Genomic DNA, 12481 nt, shown 5'->3' on the forward strand with positions numbered 1-12481 from the left:
TAAGTAAGAGGGAAAAATCACAGCAGTCCTTCCTTTCTACCTATAAACTGCGCTCCTCCATCGTAGTCTCAGAACCCAGAGGAGAAAAGAATGATCCTGGCTAGGCTCCCTGTGCGGCCTGGGAGGGAGGCTCCTTGGAAAGTCCTAGAGCCCACCTGACTGGCAGCTCAGTGAGGGCAGGAACCAGGTCCCTGTGCCCCACAGCGTCCTAGCATCTATCTAGCCGAGCCCATTCTCCACAGGAAGGCCATCAGTGACTTTCCTGTAATGAATGAATGAGTGGATGAGGGAGCGAATGACTGAAAGTCTTGAGCAGTGTTGCCTATGGCTGTAGGTAGATGCCATCCTCTTTGCAAACTTCAGTTTTCTTGCCCCGACAACAGAAGGGCAGTGGAACCCAGCTTGGATGGTGAAAGTGCCATGTAAGCTGGCGAGAGTTTTGCAGGTAGAGAATGCGACATTAACAGAGGTAATAGCGGTAGTGCCAGCGTCAATCATAGGAGTGAGAATGACCCCAGAGGAAATTATGCACAGTGGCAGTGATGGTGTTATTACTGGCGGTGGTAATGCAAGTATTAATGGAAGTAGTAACAGTATTGGTGACAGCAGTGCTGGTTATTTCCTGGTGGCAGTAAGAATAATACTGCTGGTGGCAGTGGAGAAGACAAGGGAGGAGGAAGACATTCCAGAAGGAAAAAAAAGTTCTAATTTCGGTTGCTAGCGACAGAAATCCAATTCAAATTGGCATAAGCGAGAAAAGAAAGAGAGGAGTGAGTGATAAGCTCAAGCAACTGGAAAGTCCAGAAGTAGCTCTGGCTTCTGGCCCCACATATATAGGCCCTCCAGCCATCACGTCAGGACTTGTCATTGCAGTTCACTCTCTCTCCATCTTTTGTCTCTGCTTTCCTGTGGGTGAGCTTCACTCTCAGGCAAGCTCTCTGTTTTTTCTCGCTTCCCATCTCCCAACTAGATAGTCCCCCTCAAGAAAAGAACTGCTCCTCCCTAGCAGCCAAATCCTCCTAGGATTCACTGTCATTGGCCCATCGTGGTCACATGCCCATCCCGGAGCTAATCACCATGGCTAGGAGGGTTGGACTATGCAGGTTGAATCAGCAGGGGTCACATGGCCACTCTTGAGCTGGAGGTAAACTGGGTGGTGATAGAGTGGAGGAAAGATATGTGCATGACAGGGGACCAGTGGGTGGCCTTCAGAGGTCAGGGCAGGTAAAGACAAAAGAAGTCAAACAGCCTGGTGGTTGGTAGGTGCACAGCAATTAATTTTTCTCCTGCCTGGGCTCTGAGGATAGGGAATAGCATATATAGGCTGTAGGATGGAGCAGACCTGGGTTCGAACCCCAACTCTGCTACTTGCTATCTGTGTGGCCTTGGACAAAGCACTTAACTTCACTGTGGGTCAGTTTCCTCATCTGTAAAATTGGATGGTAGTCATGGGTTCTTTAAATATTAAACAATGTAATGCATGGAAAGTTCTTAGAACAGAGCCTGGCACATAGTAAGTGCTCAAAAAATGGAAGTAATAGTACCAAATCATATGAATTGTGAGGATCAAAATCTCTTCCCTCTGCCTGGGTGCCCCTCTCTGAGATCTTCATACAGCTAGGATCCTTCTCTTTCAGGTCTCAGTTCAGATATCACCTCCTCAAAGGAGCCCTCCCTGACCACCATAGCTAATGACATCTTCCTATACCCGGTCTCTCTCTCTATGCCAGGAGCCTGTCTTTGTAGTGCCTAAAGTGACCTTGCTGATTCACATTTCCTCATTTAATATCTACTGCCCCCCACTTCCTGCTACCCCAGAGTTTCCTAAAGACGAGATCTACTTCGGTCGCCGCTGTGTCCTGAGAATCCAGAACAGGGCCTGGCACAGGAATTGGGATCCATAAATGTTTCCTGAAGGGGTGAATGGATGGATTCCTCTTTTCTTCTCTGACACAATGTCTTTGTACAACATTTCCCCCAACAGGGAGGACTATAAGACAGAGATGCAGGAATAGGGGAGGGGTGCAGAGATGCATTCCCCAACTTAGCAGGGGTGGAGGGTGGGGGAGGCCTGGGTGAGCCTGCCACTTCTGCCCCTCCAAGAAGACCTCCCTTTAGTCTCTGTCCCTGGCTGTGTAAAGGGTCTCAACTCCGGAGAGCCTTGGGAGGCCAGGGACACCCACCTGGACTGGGGTCATCCCCAGCCAAGGTCAGGCTAAAGCTGGCAGGACAGGATGCCTTGGATTACACATCTTTACACATCCGGCTGCTTAGCCGGATTAGTACAGACACCACGCCTATCCTGTCCAGGCACAAGACATGGGCCCGGGAGTACAGGTCACAGGCCTCTCTCCCTCCCACCCCTCAGGCCCATCCTGGCCTGGAAGAGCCTCCAGACCTACCAGAAACTGGGCCAGGACTGCAGACAGTATGACTGTATCTTCTGTGCATTTTCATCACCATTTATTGAATGCCTACTGTATACCAGGTTTTATAGTATCTCAGTTGATCCTTAAAGGTGGCAGACTGGGGCTTTTTCTTCTTAATTCAGTTCCTCAGTAGTTATCAAGTACTAACCATGTTCCAGGCACAGGTCAAGGCTGGGGACACAGAAGTAATGAAGACAGCCCCTTCATTTGTAGAGCTTTTAGAGGGGGAACAAGCAGTCAGTAATTAAAGATTTTTAAAATGCACTTCAGCTCCTTAATCAGGAGGTGGAGGAGGAAGGGAAAGGAACCCGTAGATCAGCAGGGGACATCCCTTGATCCACACCCAGGCTCCAGGTTGGCAGTCTGTGCCCCTTAACTCCTAGCTGGATGGGGGAAGTGTTATTGTCAGGAAGGGAGCAGAATGTGGACCCTCTATCTCCACAAATTTTGTTGAATGACTGAATGTTTTGCTATTTTTCAAAAGCCTTCCGTAGCTCCCCATTACCTACAGGGTCTCATCTGGATCCCTCAGGCTTCATCCACAAGCTGTCATGATCTGACCCCAGGTGCTCCTGCAGCCTCTCCAGGATGCTCCACCCTGTCCTCCTGTCTCAAGAAATGCCACTGTCATCTTCCTGGTTGCTCAGGACAGTACCTGGGACTCTTCCTTGACTTTGCCTCACCCCACACATCTGAACCATCAGCAGATTGGTTAGTTTCCCCTCCAAAATATGCCTTGAACCTGTCTTCTCTATTCTCAATAGCCACCATCCTTCACCTGGACACCTGCCTGTCCTCCTTACTTAGATTCCTGCATCTATCCCAATCCACCTACAGGCTGTTACCAAACACACCTGGAAGCTCTTTAAACCCACATTAGGCCATATCACTGGCCTGCTAAGAAGCCCTCTGTGGCTCCTGTGGTTCTCAGAATAAAAATGTTTCATCAGGTCTTTAAGACCTTCCTCACCTCTCTCTGCAATCTCATCTCTGACACCCATTGCATTCCTCCCAGGCTTCAGTACACTGTTCTCCTTTCTCTTTTCCTTTTTTTTTTTTTTTAAGAGTTATTTATTTATAATAGACAGAGAGAGAGAGAGAGAGAGGCAGAGACACAGGAGGAGGGAGAAGCAGGCTTCATGCCGGGAGCCTGATGTGGGACTCGATCCCGGGACTCTAGGACCCCACCCTGGGCCAAAGGCAGGCGCTAAACAGCTGAGCCACCCAGGGATCCCCTCCTTTCTCTTTTTCTTATATGTCAATTTCTTCTCTGCCTCAGGGCCTTTGCACTTGCTGCTTCCTGGAACACCCTGTCCTCAGATCTTGCTATGCCTGGCTCCTGTGCATCCTTCAGATCTCCACATGAATGTCACCTCCTCAGAAAGACCCTCCTGGGGCACCCTATTGTTTGTTATGCCATTGTTTTGTTTAATTGGCAGAGCAGGTGGTGGAGATTGGGAAGAAGCTTCAAGAAGTCTGGAAGCAGGAGGGGCAGGGGAGAAAAATGCAGCCAAGGACTCTAAGGAAGCAACAACATGGCTTCCCCACAGACCAGGACAATCAAGCCACGGTATTGATGGGTGAGGGGCTAGAGCAGACAGGGATCCCATCCACACGTCCTGATTCAGAGCACTCCGTGGACCCAGTGGCAGGCCCAGCATTCTGAGGAAGCCATGACTGTGTCCCTGGCACTGCTGAGTCCTTTCCCTCATCACCGGCTACGCTTGCAATGATTTATTCCTAGGCTCACAAACGAAGATCCCAGCAGAGATCCCAAGCAGGCCTCATAAACAACTCATGTGGTCTATGTGGAAGATTTTAAAAAACACACAGTCCTGGACTAGCTGGCGCTCAGATCCAGCCCAGTTGCCACAAAGGAGGACATCTCCAGAGTACCCAGAGCTTCAAATTTTAGAGGTTTTTTTTTTTTTTTTTTTTGAGAAGCTGGAAATCTGAATTCATAGCGGAAAAAATGTTGCTAAATAATTCAGTGTGAGGGCCCAAACAACCTGCCCACAGGTAGGTGGAGCCCTCTGGCTGGCAGAGTGGCTGCCACTCACACTTATGGCCACTCACCCCTCACTGGCACTGAGTGGCAGGACGTGGGGTAGTATGCATTCTGCACCCACAATTTTCGTTACTGCCTCACAAACACCCATTTTACAAATGAGAAAACTGAGGCTCGAAAAACTGACAGCATTACCCATGCCAGGGCCCAGCCTGTATGTAAAACTCCCTTGCACAACCCAAAAGCTAAAGAGGTTCCAGCGTCTGTACTAAGAACATCTATCTGCTTTGTCTTATTTCATCTTCCAAATCTACTCATCTCCCACAAAGGGAAATCGAGGCTCAGAGAGGTTACGTAATATATCAGAGGTCACCAAGCTGGCAAGAGCCAAGATTGCAAGCCAATTGCAAGTCCAACGTCAGAGTTGGCGGGCTAACGCCTTACTCTCCATTCAGGAAGGTCACCTGTATTTTAAATCAATCAGTAAGTAAATAAGTAAATGCTAAGACTTCAGGTCCTTTCCTGGGAACCCTGGGTTATAGCAAGAACCCTCAGAGGGCATTTTTTGGAAGGAGTGGGAACCTCAGGAATTTTGTTCAAATGCAGACATCCTGACAGCTGGTTCACTTTCCCTGCCAACTCCTGAATCTTGGTTCCTGCTCCTGCCAGACCCCAGTATGGTTCAGAAGATTCCAAAAGGAATCCAGAATCTGCCCAGCAGCTTAGAGCTCAGGGGGTTCCCTTCTAGTCCTTTGGTCTATCATTTCTTGGTCAGTGGAGGAAAAAGACAGTATTTGTTGAGGACCTTTTAGATGCCAGGTACCTTCTCTATGATATCACAATGTGATTCAGCTACCTCCTGGCTGTGTGATCCTGGACAAGTCACTTTACTTCTATGAATACGTTCTCTCACCTGCTAAATGAAGGTGAGAATTTTGTTGGCCAGGTCACTTTATTTGCAAGGGTCAGAAATCGAACCCAAATTGTCCTAACCAAAAAAAGGTATTCATCAGTCCATGTTAATGGAAAGTCCAAGGATCCTGTTTTCAGGAATGGCTGTATCCAGGTGCTTAACTAGTATCATCACCAACCTGCCTATGTTTCTTGGCATAAAATCCCTTAGCACTGGCTATATTCTTTGAAAGATTATTTTCAAAGGTCCAAAGATGACTCTCTGGCCCCTGCAGGTAGACATTGTGATAACTCAGCAGCCCCTGATAAAAGAGAGCACTTCCCCAATAATTAAAAAAACAAAACAAAAAAGCCCCCAAGATAAAACTTAAACGGCCAGTGTGAGTCGTGTCTACACTGCTAAACCAATCACTATGGCCAGGAAGAGGGTGGTGAATTATCCTAAATGGTAAACTTGGGCTTCCTTCTTACTCACTGGGACTGGGGAATAGAGGCAACTTCACTCTATATGTGAGAGTGGAGGAGCGTTGATTCTCAAAAAATAATGCCACACAGCCCAAAATCATATCCACCACAGTCATACCTCCTGGCTACTTGTGAGGCTTGAACAAGATAATATATTGAGCTTGTTCTTAGTACATGCTCAGTTAATAGCTTGCCTTTGTCTTCTCCTCTCGGACCCCTGAGTACCCAGAGTTAGGTGGGCCTGAGTTCGATCCTAATTCCGATGTGTGACACGGGGCAAGTTATTTAGTTGCTCTGGGCCTCAGATTGCTCCTCTGAAAAATGGCAGTGATGAGAGGCCCTACCTCCTGGGATGGTTGTAAATAAATGCTTTGGGACATGGCATTCAGTAGGTGCTCTGTAAGTGGTAGCTTCTGCTCTCACCAGCCTTCTCTCTCTATGCACACCTGCCCCAGCCAAACTGTGCTGGCTGTCTTTCCCCACTTCCAAGGCTTTGCACCTGTGGTCACCTCTACCTGAACACTTCCTCCTGCTGGAATCCATCCTTCAAGGCTCAGTCCAAATAATTCCTCCTCCATGAAGTCTCACTGCTGTGAGCCTTGGTTTTCCCAACTGCAAACAGGGATTATGATATTATATCAACCTCTTAGGGCTGATATAAGGAGGAAATGAGACTAGTCATGTAGAGCAGCTGACACAGTACCTGGCATGGTAAGAAAACAATAAATGTTGGCTTGTTATTGTTATGTCATTGTTATTAGATGTTCAGCTGCTAATTCAAGCTTGTATTTCCCTTAGTCCTCACAGGGTGAGGACTCAATGAACATTGCATTTTGGGTGGTCCTGTTGGGGCCCTGGCTTCTAAACCCATCAATCCAACCAACCAACCAACCAACCAACCAACCAACCAACCAACAATTCATCCATCCATCTACCCATTCACTTTTCATTTAAGGTACCAGAATTTGTGGAGTGAGAACACCATACCAAACTCTGTGCTGGGCAATGGGGATCCAGCTTTGCAAGACAGACACAGTCCCTGACCTCACAGTGCTAGTCTGGGTAGGTAGGGAAGCAGAAAATGAATGAGTGAACAAATAAATAAACAAGACAACTGCAGTTTGTGGCAAATCACCAAGGAGGAAAAGCAGTGAGGGAGGAATGAGTAGCTGGGGAGGACTTTTGTGGGTTTTTTTTTTTTTTTTAAGACTTTATTTTTTAAGTAATCTCTACACCCAATGTGGAGCTTGAACTTACAACCCCAAGATCAAGAGTCACACGCTCCACTGACTGAACCAGCCAGGTGTCCTAGGAGGTGTTTATTTTGAATCAGGTTGTCAGGGACAGCCCCTCTAAGGAGGAAATATGAGGGATATGAAGGAGCCAGCCATTGAGAAATCTGGAGGGAGAGCTTCACAGGCAGAGAAAACAGCAAGTGCAAAAGTCCTGAGGCAAGAATGCTCTTGGCATGTTGAGGAGCTGATAGATGGCCAGTGTGGCTGGAGGAAAGTGGGAAAGAGCAGAGGAGAAGAGATCTAAAAGGTCAGCACAGGGGCAGCCCAGGTGGCTCAGCGGTTTAACACTGCCTTCAGCCCAGGGTGTGATCCTGGAGACCCGGGATCGAGTCCCACGTCAGGCTCCCTGCATGGAGCCTGCTTCTCCCTCTGCCTGTGTCTCTGCCTCTCTCTCTCTCTCTGTCTCTGTCTCTCATGAATAAATAAAATCTTAAAAAAAAAAAAACAACTCTGCTTTAAAAAGAAAGGAAGGAAAGAAAGAAAGAAAGAAAGGTCAGCATGGGGGCCAGAGCAGACAATGGCCATATAAGCCCCGTAAGAGTTTGGACCTTGGGTTAAGTGCAGTAGGCAGCCACTGGAGGGCTTTAAGAAGGGGAATGATAGGACCTAGTTCCTACCTTATAGATGGGCATGTAACTCACTCCGGGCGAAGTTGAAAAGCCTTCTCCGAGGTGACATTTCTGCCAAGTCTTGAAGGAAATGAGAAAGCCAGCTGTGTGTGTGTGTGTGCAAGAGAGGGTGGGAAAGAGTCTCTCCAGGCCCAAGGGACAGCAAATGGGAGGTGCTGAGGGCTCTGCTGACTTTGCCTTTTAAAACAGGAAAATGAGAGGCTAGTGGGGGTCCAGAGAAGGAAGGTGTTAAAGAAAAGGTATATTAATGACACTTGTCATAGACCGTAGGGCAGACTTCCCTCAGGACATTGCAGCAGGTAACAGGCAGAGAGTGCTGCAGTGAAGGGAGAGGGGTTGGGCCCGAATCCCAGGACAGCACTGCCAAGTGGGAGTTTCAGCTGAGGAGCAGGGTGGCTTCGGTGCTTGGAAAATCCCTGAGAGGAGAAGGTGGCTTGTTGGGGGGATTCTGGCTGAGTATTTGAGGGACTCTTCTGGGACACAAGAATGATTATCCTCATTATCCAAAGCGGGCCCTTGGCAGGGCATGAAGGGAGACAGGGGAAGACTGCTGCCAATAATAAGAAGCACAGCGTGTGCTGCACTTTGCATGTGTCTTGAAGACCCTTGAACTTCTGCCCCTGTTCCCTCTCTCGCTTCATCCTCTCTTATTCTTCACTTCAGTCTCCCTGCTCCAACCATGTTCCCACCCCAGGTCCTTTGCACTTGCTGTTCCCTCTGCCTGGAATGTTTTTCCCACTGATGGTCACATGGCCAGCTCCTTCTTATCATTCAGGTCTCAGCTCGAATGTCACGTCCACTGAGAGGCCCTGCCTGACCACCTCAGGTAAACACATCTCCTACTCATCCCTTTCCTACCAATCTGCTGAATATTTTCTTAGCAGTTACCATCACCCAAAATCATCCTATGACCTGTTATTGTTCATTGCATCCTTCCCTCTACAAGATGGTCAGCTCCACACAAGCTGGGGTTTCAGCCTGATTTGTTCACTGCTGTATCCTGAGCCTAAGATGGTGCCTGGTGCATCATTGAACAGATGGATGGATGGACAGGTGGATGGATGGACAGACAGATAAGCAAATGAACAAGATTAATCCCTATAAAAACCTGACCATGTAGGTATTTTATATCCTTTTTATAGACGAGCAAACCTAGGCTCAGAGAGGCGACAACAATGGGGAACATTGATTGTCCAGGGGCAGGACTTAAACTCAGGTCCCACTGACTCCACTCTTCTCTTCAGTCCCCCACCAATGAATAGTAATAATAGCTCATGATAATAGACCCCACCTTAAAATGGTCTTATATGAAGCTCACATCTTCCTTCCAGTTTAAAACAAATATGCAGCGAACATTCCCTGGGCCCTTGTTATATGCCCGGCACCACATGCATGATCGCATAGAATCCTTAATGAAGTAGGAACTGTTTGATCCCATTGCGCAGGTGAAGAAACCGAGGCTCAGAGAGGTTAATTTTTCCAGGGGTTCACAGCTGGAAAATCAGGAAGCTGGAATTAAAACACAAGTCTGTGGGACACCTGGGTGACTCAATTGGTTTAAGCATCCAACTCTTGATTTTGGCTCAGGTCATGATCTCAGAGTTCTGAGATCATTCTCTCTCTCTCTCTCTCTCAATAAATAAGTAAATAAATAAACTCTATTAAAAAATAATAAAATGGGGCAGCCCCGGTGGCGCAGCGGTTTAGCACCGCCTGCAGCTCAGGGCATGGTCCTGGAGACCCTGGATCGAGTCCCACGTCAGGCTCTCTGCATGGAGCCTGCTTCTCTTTCTGCCTGCGTCTCTGCCTCTCATTCTCTCTCTGTGCCTCTATGAATAAATAAATAAAATCTTTAAAAATAATAATAATAATAAAATGAAGTCAAATGCAGGCCTAGGTTCTTTTTTTTTTTTTTTAAGATTTTATTTATTCATGAGAGATACAGAGAGAGAGAGAGGCAGAGACACAGGCAGAAGGAGAAGCAGGCTCCATGCAGGGAGCCCAACACGAACTGGATCCTGGGTCTCCAGGATCACGCCCTGGGCTGAAGGTGGTGCTAAACCGCTGAGCCACCCGGGCTGCCCCAGGCCTGGGTTCATTAACCAATACATTTTAGTGCCTCCCTCCCACTGGACCTAGTTTATTCATTTTTCTACTCATTTATCATGCTTCTTCCTGTGTTTGATGAATGAATGAGGACAGGGTTCACTGTCAAAGACAGGATGAAAATTCATATTACAGAGTCTTCCGGATGACTTTGACCCTTGCAGTTAACTTTTTGTCAGATCTGATGAGATCATCATTGTTTTTAACCTTGTGTCGTCACCGCTGGTTGGGCTCATACCAGAAGTATCAATTTAGCTGTTATCTTGATGCTTACCTGGGTTCACCTTACTAATACTTCCAAGCTGTTGTTTCTTTACAAGGATCTTTGTAAGCCATTTGCCTTTGTCTGCGAGGACTAGTTTGCTTAAAACCAGAGAATAGAATCTGCACTCCCAACTCAGCTAGATGAATTAGTCAGGCTACTCTCGATTACCCTGCAGTGATGAGGAAACACACAATCTCATGACTCTACACATCAACGTTTTATTTCTCACTGTGCGATTCCCACTAAGGACCCAGTAACAGTGCAGCATGGCCCTCTTCCAAGTGGTGGTGACTCAGGATCCACTGTCATCTCAACACGAGACCTCCATTCTTGCTGAGGAGAGGAAGGGAATTCACACCCACTCACCCTCAGCCCAGAAGCCATCTACATCATCCCGGTGCAAAGCCCATTGGCCACAGCGAGTCACATAGTTCTGCACAGAGGAAGTAGAAGCCTCCGGTGTGCCCAGGAAGAAGACAGGAATGGGAGAGGAATGAGTGCTAGAAGTCCCTTCCATGCCAGGCATACACTGCAGGGCTGCCGGCAAAGATGTGAGCGTTTCTTTGCCACCCTGCTGAATGGAGGTTCCCCTTCTTCCTCCAGGGCACTTCTGTTTCCCCGATAGCTGTAGAGAGCAAGCAGGGTGCCAGTGTTGGTTCATAGACTCGACATCAGTAAAACTGGATTTCTTCTTTTCTTTTCATTATTAAAGTAGAAATAACAGGAATTTCTCTCTTTTTAAAAATCTGCTTCCAATGCTATTATGTTTATTAAATCTATCCTGGTTATTTTTATTTGTATTATGGTGAGACCACTTAACGTGATATCTACCCTCTTTACATTTTTAGTGTACTATGTAGAATTGTTGACTCTGGGTACAGCGTTGGATGGCAGGTCTCTAAGACTTACTCATCAAATGCCAGTCACTTCTTTCTGCACCTCCTGGTGCATCATACTGTGGACATACCTGCATTGGAGACCATCTCCTTATAGCCCTTGTGAAGCATTTTATAGGTTTCAGAACACTTACTGCATCCCCAAGAGGAAAGCAGGGTGTAGATCTCAGACTTCTCTGTCAAGGGAGGCAATGATGCGAATCACTTCTGGCCACAGGCAAGCATGACCTCTCCACGCTATCCCTTCCCCTGCCTTGGCAAGAATGGAAGTCACATTTGGGATGATAGAGCCTCTGGTTCCCTGAGTCACCGCTTGAAAAGGAACTATGCTGGAGAGCCAGCAGATTCTCAATGGCTGTTCCATGAGAAGGACCAGAGATGTGAAGATACTTGCCTAAGGATGCCCAGCCAGAAATAGAAAGTAAGTCTCTTGACTACCCATGCATCCATTTCACCTCAATGTGAATCTCTAGTGAGACTAAAATGCTACATGAAAAAGATCTGTTGTTAAGCCACCCAAATCTTTCCTTCTAAATATATTTTGGACCTTAACCAGCAAATCGGGCTATTGTGAAGAATGACCATGGAGCCATCATTCTGACACTAGCCAGAGTGGTGTCCAATCCCAGCATCCAGACCAATGTATTTCGCTTCCTTTAGCACCCTCAACTGCCCTGGCCAGGCTCTCAAAGGCTATCCACTCCACTCCCCATCCTGCCAGATTCAGGGGACAAAGGGATAGATTTGTAGCTCAGCAGAAGCCATGGACACTGTCCTTACCTAACATTCCCTGTGCTCCTTGTTTTTTATTCACTACACTGCTCACTGCAGCAGGGGTGGACTGATACCATTCATCACTGTTGAGACCCAGAGTCCCTTCCTCAACTCTGTGTGCCCTCAGCAAATACAGGGAATTGGTGATCACTCAGGCAGGAAGAACATTACTCTGATCACATTTCTCACTATGCATTCCTCCCTCTGCTGGGACCAGAGTCAAGTCTCCATCACCACCACCACCACCAGAGGCATCGTCCTCAGAATGGCAGGTCGTAATGTCACCAGCTCCCAGAATCCCTACTTTAATTTAACAAGGCTCATGGGAACTTAATTCACCTCTTAGGAGAAGGATGCCCAGCTCAGATCTGGTAGGGAAGAGTCAGATCATCTGGGGAAGATGGTTCAAGTGAGGACATAAGCAAAGAACCATAACCCAGACCCTAGGATTCTGGGATTAAAAAGGTCCTCAGGTGTTAAAACAGAAGGGCTTCAGAGCCTAGAAGACATAGGATCGAACCCTGCCTCAGCCACTTCCCTTGTTGTCACACTGGTTATTGTCTTTGTAAGCCTTAGTTTTCCCAGTTATAAAATGAGGGCAAGGGGTACAGCACAGCCTGCAGGTGGTTTTCAGAATGAAATGAGATTCTTCATTCCATAAATATATATTGAGCATCTACTGTGTGCTCTGAGGACCCAAGA

The 12481-nt window shown here is 47.4% G+C and overlaps 1 protein-coding gene across 2 annotated transcripts in view; it reads left to right on the top strand.

Moving 5' to 3' along the window:
* Nucleotides 1–12481, top strand: part of KCNB1 (potassium voltage-gated channel subfamily B member 1) — a 102210-nt gene that overhangs the window by 71552 nt on the left and 18177 nt on the right. The gene's annotated exons all lie outside the window — the stretch shown is intronic.

Source organism: Vulpes vulpes, chromosome 14 (genome assembly GCF_048418805.1).
Source record: "Vulpes vulpes isolate BD-2025 chromosome 14, VulVul3, whole genome shotgun sequence".
In the NCBI taxonomy this organism is placed as follows: Eukaryota; Metazoa; Chordata; class Mammalia; order Carnivora; family Canidae; genus Vulpes; species Vulpes vulpes.